Here is an 8,974-nt window from a genome sequence, read left to right as displayed (position 1 = left end):
GGGTTTAGGGGGAACGTATGGGCCTGAAGCTAGTCATACCGGACATTATGTGCAACGGGTTGCTGATTTCACGTGAGGAGTACGATTAATAAATCCGTCTGATACGAACTGCATGAGATATGTGGTGGAGAGTTGTTGTTGGAGCATGTCCTGTGAGCATTCATTAAAATGGGGTCTTGTTATGCGCTTGAGTGGAGTTGTATTGGGTGTTGTGGGGTATGGTCCTAGAACATTCATGCCGGGTGGTTTGGTAGGAGTGTGTTTAAGGGTTTAATGGCCGTGTACATGTATGGGTTTAGCACCTGCTTATAAGATAGTCCGTATATAATGTATATTACTGGTACTATAGTATGTATGTATATGGGGTATATAAATTTATGCACGAATATGCATAACCAAATACCCCCGCCTCGGGGGGGGAGGGGGGGGGGGTTAAGCATAATGGCATAGATGGGGTAGAATTATTGGGGGCTTGCGGTTAGTTCCTGTAGTTGAGAACAATGGCGGCTTTTCGAGCCGCAGGCCTCGGGTAGTGTCCGGGCAGGAATAATGACTTATTTTATGTTTTTTTTAGGGATTTGCTTTGCGGTGGGTGTTTTGGGTGTGGCGTCGAATCCTTCGCCGTATTATGGGGTTGTTGGTTTGGTGTTAGCGTCTGTGGCGGGGTGCGGGTGGTTGCTGGGCCTTGGGGTTTCGTTCGTGGCTTTAGTGCTGTTTATGGTGTATTTGGGGGGTATGCTGGTGGTGTTTGTTTATTCAGTAGCTTTAGCAGCGGAGCCTTTCCCTGGGGCTTGGGGGGATTGACGGGTGATTGGATGTGCAGGAGCGTTTGTGGCAATTGTTTTTGGGGGGTTGGTGTTTGGGGGGTTTATGGGGGCTTGGAAGTTCGGGGTTTCTACTGTGAATAATGTTGGGGTGTTTGTTGTTCGGTCGGATTTTAGTGGAGTTTCCATGTTTTATTCACATGGGGCAGGGATGTTTTTAGTGGCGGGTTGGGGGCTGTTGTTGACTTTGTTTGTTGTACTGGAGCTTGTGCGGGGGTTGTCGCGGGGTGCTATTCGGGCGGTTTAGGGGTTAGGGTCAGAGAATAGTTTATTGAAAATGCCAGCTTTGGGAGCTGGAGATAAAGGTTTGAGTCCTTTTTTTCTGAGTTTGGGGTACTCTAAGAAGTGGTAAGTCTTCAATCTTTGGTTTACAAGACCAATGTTTTTATAAACTATTAGAGTATTTAGCAGTTGAGTATTTTGTTTTCTAGGGCGCTTGCGGCGGGGAGGAGAAATAGGAGGATAGTGAAGTAGGCGATTGAAGCGAGTTGGCCGATGATGATGAATGGGTGTTCGACGGGTTGGCTTCCTACTCATGTTAGGACGAGGAGGTCAGCGACTAGTACTCAGAATAGGAGCTGGGAGAGTGGTCGGAATGTTATTGCTCGTTGTTTTGATTTGTGCAGGAATGGGATTAGGAATAGGATCAGTACGGAGGCGGCCAGTGCTAATACGCCTCCTAGTTTATTTGGGATTGAACGTAGGATGGCGTAGGCGAATAGGAAGTATCATTCTGGCTTGATGTGTGGTGGGGTTACTAGCGGGTTTGCTGGGGTGAAGTTTTCTGGGTCTCCCAGGAGGTTAACCGCTCATGCTTCTTTCTTATGAGACGTTAGTAAACCAATTACATAGCCTTGTCAAGACTAAATCACAGGTAAAAATCCTGTACATCTCATGTGGCCAACCACTCCCAACTAGGATTCCAAGACGCCTCATCACCCATCATAGAAGAACTCGTTGAATTCCACGACCACGCCCTAATCGTTGCCCTAGCTATCTGCAGCCTAGTTCTCTACCTTTTAGCCCACATACTAACAGAAAAACTCTCGTCCAATGCTGTAGACGCCCAAGAAGTAGAGCTGATCTGGACAATCCTACCTGCTATCGTCCTGGTACTCCTCGCCCTCCCATCCCTACAAATCCTCTACATAATGGACAAAATCGACGAACCAGACCTCACCCTAAAAGCCATCGGCCACCAATGATACTGAAGCTACGAATACACAGACTTCAAAGACCTATCATTCGACTCCTACATAGTGCCCACCCCAGACTTACCCAACGGCCACTTCCGACTGCTAGAAGTTGACCACCGCGTAGTTATCCCAATAGAATCCCCCATCCGCGTGATCATTACTGCAGGAGACGTACTCCACTCCTGAGCAGTCCCAACGCTCGGAGTTAAAACAGACGCAATCCCAGGCCGACTAAACCAAACTTCATTCATTACCACCCGGCCTGGGATTTTTTACGGACAATGCTCAGAAATTTGCGGGGCTAATCACAGCTACATACCCATTGTAGTAGAATCAACCCCACTCCCACATTTCGAGGCCTGATCGTCCCTTCTATCATCATCCTAATCATTAAGAAGCTATGCAACAGCACTAGCCTTTTAAGCTAGCCAAAGAGGGACTTCCCCCTCCTTAATGATATGCCACAGCTTAACCCCGCACCATGATTTTCAATCATAATTATAACCTGATTAACCCTAGCACTCCTCATCCAACCAAAACTACTAGCCTTCACCACAACCAACCCCCCATCAAATAAGACCTCCCTCACTACCAAACCCACACCATGATCCTGACCATGAACCTAAGCTTCTTTGACCAATTTTCCAGCCCCAATCTATTTGGCATCCCCTTAATCCTACTATCCCTACTCTTCCCAGCCCTACTATTCCCGTCCCCAAACAACCGAAGAATCAACAACCGCCTTTCTACTATCCAAACATGACTCCTTCACCTAATCACAAAACAACTAATAGTCCCACTCAACAAAAATGGCCACAAATGAGCCATAATATTTACATCCCTAATAATCATACTTCTTACAATCAACCTTCTAGGCCTCCTTCCATATACATTCACCCCAACCACCCAACTATCTATGAACATAGCCCTAGCCTTCCCACTATGGCTCGCCACACTACTAACAGGCATGTTTAACCATGTACGTGCCCCAGGGCCGGCTTAAAGTAGGCTCTATTGTCCCACTTTACTGCTAAATCCGCCTTCCAGAAGTGGTTTCACGCTTCTTTCCGTGTGCCCTATGAATAGGGAATGTAGCCCATTTCTTCCACTCCATAGGCTATACCTTGACCTGTCTTATTAGCGGGGTGCTATTGTGTCCACTGTTGTGCTCTCATTCGAGGTGGGCTGGTGACGGCGGTATGTAGGCTGTGTTGGCAAGGAGTGGTTGGGTTAATCGGGGATTATCGATTGTAGAACAGGCTCCTCTAGGTGGGTTTGGGGCACCGCCAAGTCCTTAGAGTTTTAAGCGTTTGTGCTCGTAGTTCTCTGGCGGATACTTCGGTAAAGTAAGTATCAAGATTTAGGGCCAGGCATAGTGGGGTATCTAATCCCAGTTTGGGCCCTGGCTTTCGTGGGTTTAAATCAGTCGTTAGTTCCTAAGATCATCTTAATGGTGTGTTTAGGTGCATCTTGGGCTTATGACAGCTCAGTTGCATTTTGATCTTAGTTAGCTAGGATAGGCATTTTACCACTCTTTACGCCGTGTCAATAGGACGGTTGATTTGGGTTTCTTGTATGACCGCGGTGGCTGGCACAAGATTTACCAACCCTTGAAGTTAGGCTGTTGCTATAACTAAGTCAAGTTTGCACTCATTGCTTAATGTTAATTACTGCTGAATACCCGTGGGGGCGTGGCTTAGCGAGGCGTCTTGGGCTACTACTTGGGTGTGCCTGATACCCGCTCCTCAAGGCCTGTATGGGGGTAGGTGGTCGAGGGCGTTTACACTGGGGCGCGGATACTTGCATGTATATATTTAGCAAAAACCAACCGTAAGGTTAGGACTAAGTCTTTTGTCCGCAGGCATGTTTTATGCCATCTTGGCAACTTCAGTGCCATGCTTTGTGTTAAGCTATGTGGACGGGGGTGTGGTTAGCTGATAGTTGAGTGGTGAGTGAGAGTGAAGTATATGAAATTATTGCTTGTGTTTACTATTTTTAGTACTGGAGTTTCTCTAATAAGTTTAAGTTATTTTGTATGTGTTTGTGTGTATATATACATCGTTCCGATGATGTCATGGAAGGGATGATTAATGGAGTTTTAGAGGTAGTTTGCTGGGATTGGGCGATGAAGGTTTATGCTACATGGTGGTTAGCGAAAGTTTACTGGTTTAGTTTGTGAAGCGCAGGGGTTGCGCTTAATGATTTGTTGTTTTGTGCTATGTCCAACGAGCATTCATCCAATAGCCCCATTTAACCCGGAGGGTGGAGGTAACATTAACTGAATGTGGTCAAAGTGCATCAGTGTCAGGATGATTCCCCATATACGCCAACCGTCTCATCGAGGGACCCTTGAAATATAGGATAGGCCGTGAGGCAGGTGTGTCCAGGCTTAGATTGTGGGACCCCCGAGATCACTGGGAATAGCCACCTGTGAGGTAACCCCGGAAAAAATAAGAGGAACCAGAGGCGCCAAAAAGCTGGAACATGCCGCGATTACGCATTGAGAAGGTGAAAGTACTCACAGATGCCACTTTGAAGGGCAAGGAGGGGTGAGTGAACCCAATGGATGGCCCTGACCGAGGAACCAGAGGCGCAAAAATGTGAGGAGGGCGAGGGGTTTAGGGGGAACGTATGGGCCTGAAGCTAGTCATACCGGACATTATGTGCAACGGGTTGCTGATTTCACGTGAGGAGTACGATTAATAAATCCGTCTGATACGAACTGCATGAGATATGTGGTGGAGAGTTGTTGTTGGAGCATGTCCTGTGAGCATTCATTAAAATGGGGTCTTGTTATGCGCTTGAGTGGAGTTGTATTGGGTGTTGTGGGGTATGGTCCTAGAACATTCATGCCGGGTGGTTTGGTAGGAGTGTGTTTAAGGGTTTAATGGCCGTGTACATGTATGGGTTTAGCACCTGCTTATAAGATAGTCCGTATATAATGTATATTACTGGTACTATAGTATGTATGTATATGGGGTATATAAATTTATGCACGAATATGCATAACCAAATACCCCCGCCTCGGGGGGGGAGGGGGGGGGGGTTAAGCATAATGGCATAGATGGGGTAGAATTATTGGGGGCTTGCGGTTAGTTCCTGTAGTTGAGAACAATGGCGGCTTTTCGAGCCGCAGGCCTCGGGTAGTGTCCGGGCAGGAATAATGACTTATTTTATGTTTTTTTTAGGGATTTGCTTTGCGGTGGGTGTTTTGGGTGTGGCGTCGAATCCTTCGCCGTATTATGGGGTTGTTGGTTTGGTGTTAGCGTCTGTGGCGGGGTGCGGGTGGTTGCTGGGCCTTGGGGTTTCGTTCGTGGCTTTAGTGCTGTTTATGGTGTATTTGGGGGGTATGCTGGTGGTGTTTGTTTATTCAGTAGCTTTAGCAGCGGAGCCTTTCCCTGGGGCTTGGGGGGATTGACGGGTGATTGGATGTGCAGGAGCGTTTGTGGCAATTGTTTTTGGGGGGTTGGTGTTTGGGGGGTTTATGGGGGCTTGGAAGTTCGGGGTTTCTACTGTGAATAATGTTGGGGTGTTTGTTGTTCGGTCGGATTTTAGTGGAGTTTCCATGTTTTATTCACATGGGGCAGGGATGTTTTTAGTGGCGGGTTGGGGGCTGTTGTTGACTTTGTTTGTTGTATTGGAGCTTGTGCGGGGGTTGTCGCGGGGTGCTATTCGGGCGGTTTAGGGGTTAGGGTCAGAGAATAGTTTATTGAAAATGCCAGCTTTGGGAGCTGGAGATAAAGGTTTGAGTCCTTTTTTTCTGAGTTTGGGGTACTCTAAGAAGTGGTAAGTCTTCAATCTTTGGTTTACAAGACCAATGTTTTTATAAACTATTAGAGTATTTAGCAGTTGAGTATTTTGTTTTCTAGGGCGCTTGCGGCGGGGAGGAGAAATAGGAGGATAGTGAAGTAGGCGATTGAAGCGAGTTGGCCGATGATGATGAATGGGTGTTCGACGGGTTGGCTTCCTACTCATGTTAGGACGAGGAGGTCAGCGACTAGTACTCAGAATAGGAGCTGGGAGAGTGGTCGGAATGTTATTGCTCGTTGTTTTGATTTGTGCAGGAATGGGATTAGGAATAGGATCAGTACGGAGGCGGCCAGTGCTAATACGCCTCCTAGTTTATTTGGGATTGAACGTAGGATGGCGTAGGCGAATAGGAAGTATCATTCTGGCTTGATGTGTGGTGGGGTTACTAGCGGGTTTGCTGGGGTGAAGTTTTCTGGGTCTCCCAGGAGGTTAACCGCTCATGCTTCTTTCTTATGAGACGTTAGTAAACCAATTACATAGCCTTGTCAAGACTAAATCACAGGTAAAAATCCTGTACATCTCATGTGGCCAACCACTCCCAACTAGGATTCCAAGACGCCTCATCACCCATCATAGAAGAACTCGTTGAATTCCACGACCACGCCCTAATCGTTGCCCTAGCTATCTGCAGCCTAGTTCTCTACCTTTTAGCCCACATACTAACAGAAAAACTCTCGTCCAATGCTGTAGACGCCCAAGAAGTAGAGCTGATCTGGACAATCCTACCTGCTATCGTCCTGGTACTCCTCGCCCTCCCATCCCTACAAATCCTCTACATAATGGACAAAATCGACGAACCAGACCTCACCCTAAAAGCCATCGGCCACCAATGATACTGAAGCTACGAATACACAGACTTCAAAGACCTATCATTCGACTCCTACATAGTGCCCACCCCAGACTTACCCAACGGCCACTTCCGACTGCTAGAAGTTGACCACCGCATAGTTATCCCAATAGAATCCCCCATCCGCGTGATCATTACTGCAGGAGACGTACTCCACTCCTGAGCAGTCCCAACGCTCGGAGTTAAAACAGACGCAATCCCAGGCCGACTAAACCAAACTTCATTCATTACCACCCGGCCTGGGATTTTTTACGGACAATGCTCAGAAATTTGCGGGGCTAATCACAGCTACATACCCATTGTAGTAGAATCAACCCCACTCCCACATTTCGAGGCCTGATCGTCCCTTCTATCATCATCCTAATCATTAAGAAGCTATGCAACACCACTAGCCTTTTAAGCTAGCCAAAGAGGGACTTCCCCCTCCTTAATGATATGCCACATCTTAACCCCGCACCATGATTTTCAATCATAATTATAACCTGATTAACCCTAGCACTCCTCATCCAACCAAAACTACTAGCCTTCACCACAACCAACCCCCCATCAAATAAGACCTCCCTCACTACCAAACCCACACCATGATCCTGACCATGAACCTAAGCTTCTTTGACCAATTTTCCAGCCCCAATCTATTTGGCATCCCCTTAATCCTACTATCCCTACTCTTCCCAGCCCTACTATTCCCGTCCCCAAACAACCGAAGAATCAACAACCGCCTTTCTACTATCCAAACATGACTCCTTCACCTAATCACAAAACAACTAATAGTCCCACTCAACAAAAATGGCCACAAATGAGCCATAATATTTACATCCCTAATAATCATACTTCTTACAATCAACCTTCTAGGCCTCCTTCCATATACATTCACCCCAACCACCCAACTATCTATGAACATAGCCCTAGCCTTCCCACTATGGCTCGCCACACTACTAACAGGCCTACGAAACCAACCATCAGCCTCTTTAGCCCACCTATTACCCGAAGGTACCCCTACACCCCTAATCCCCGCACTAATCCTGATCGAAACAACCAGCCTACTAATCCGCCCCCTAGCCCTCGGAGTCCGCCTTACAGCCAACCTTACAGCAGGACACTTACTCATCCAACTCATCTCTACAGCCTCCATTGCATTAATACCCACCCTTCCTGCAGTATCCATCCTAACAATAATCATCCTACTACTCCTAACCATCCTAGAAGTAGCAGTAGCCATAATCCAGGCCTACGTCTTCGTGCTCCTTCTAAGCCTATACTTACAAGAAAACATCTAATGGCACACCAAGCACACTCATACCACATAGTTGACCCAAGCCCTTTACCTTGACGGTAAAGTAAGTATCAAGATTTAGGGCCAGGCATAGTGGGGTATCTAATCCCAGTTTGGGCCCTGGCTTTCGTGGGTTTAAATCAGTCGTTAGTTCCTAAGATCATCTTAATGGTGTGTTTAGGTGCATCTTGGGCTTATGACAGCTCAGTTGCATTTTGATCTTAGTTAGCTAGGATAGGCATTTTACCACTCTTTACGCCGTGTCAATAGGACGGTTGATTTGGGTTTCTTGTATGACCGCGGTGGCTGGCACAAGATTTACCAACCCTTGAAGTTAGGCTGTTGCTATAACTAAGTCAAGTTTGCACTCATTGCTTAATGTTAATTACTGCTGAATACCCGTGGGGGCGTGGCTTAGCGAGGCGTCTTGGGCTACTACTTGGGTGTGCCTGATACCCGCTCCTCAAGGCCTGTATGGGGGTAGGTGGTCGAGGGCGTTTACACTGGGGCGCGGATACTTGCATGTATATATTTAGCAAAAACCAACCGTAAGGTTAGGACTAAGTCTTTTGTCCGCAGGCATGTTTTATGCCATCTTGGCAACTTCAGTGCCATGCTTTGTGTTAAGCTATGTGGACGGGGGTGTGGTTAGCTGATAGTTGAGTGGTGAGTGAGAGTGAAGTATATGAAATTATTGCTTGTGTTTACTATTTTTAGTACTGGAGTTTCTCTAAGTCCTAGGACTAGGAGGAAATGGTGTTTCATAGTGTGTAGGCGTCGGGATAGTCCGAGTATCGTCGGGGTATTCCTGCTAGGCCTAGGAAGTGCTGGGGGAAGAACGTTAGGTTTACTCCTGTAAATATTACCCCGAAGTGGGCTTTTGCTCATGTTTGGTGTAGGGTAAACCCAGTGAGTAGTGGGAATCAGTGAGTAAATCCTGCTAGAATGGCAAAGACGGCGCCTATGGATAGGACGTAGTGGAAGTGGGCAACTACGTAGTACGTGTCGTGCAGGGCGATGTCTA

General features: G+C 47.1%; 1 long non-coding RNA gene across 1 annotated transcript in view; it reads left to right on the top strand.

The window, feature by feature from the left end:
- Positions 1-1,224: 1,224 nt before the first annotated feature.
- Positions 1,225-8,974, top strand: part of LOC310891678 — a 49,324-nt gene continuing 41,574 nt past the window's right edge. Inside the window, exon 1 of the long non-coding RNA XR_014577668.1 lies at positions 1,225-1,624. This is a non-coding gene — a long non-coding RNA (uncharacterized lncRNA). The remainder of the gene's footprint in view (positions 1,625-8,974) is intronic.

The sequence above is a fragment of the Anser anser genome (genome assembly GCF_964211835.1).
Source record: "Anser anser genome assembly, contig: HAP1_SCAFFOLD_68, whole genome shotgun sequence".
NCBI classification, from domain to species: Eukaryota; Metazoa; Chordata; class Aves; order Anseriformes; family Anatidae; genus Anser; species Anser anser.
Note: the sequence above shows the minus strand (reverse complement) of the source record. Positions and strands in the feature narration are given on the sequence as shown.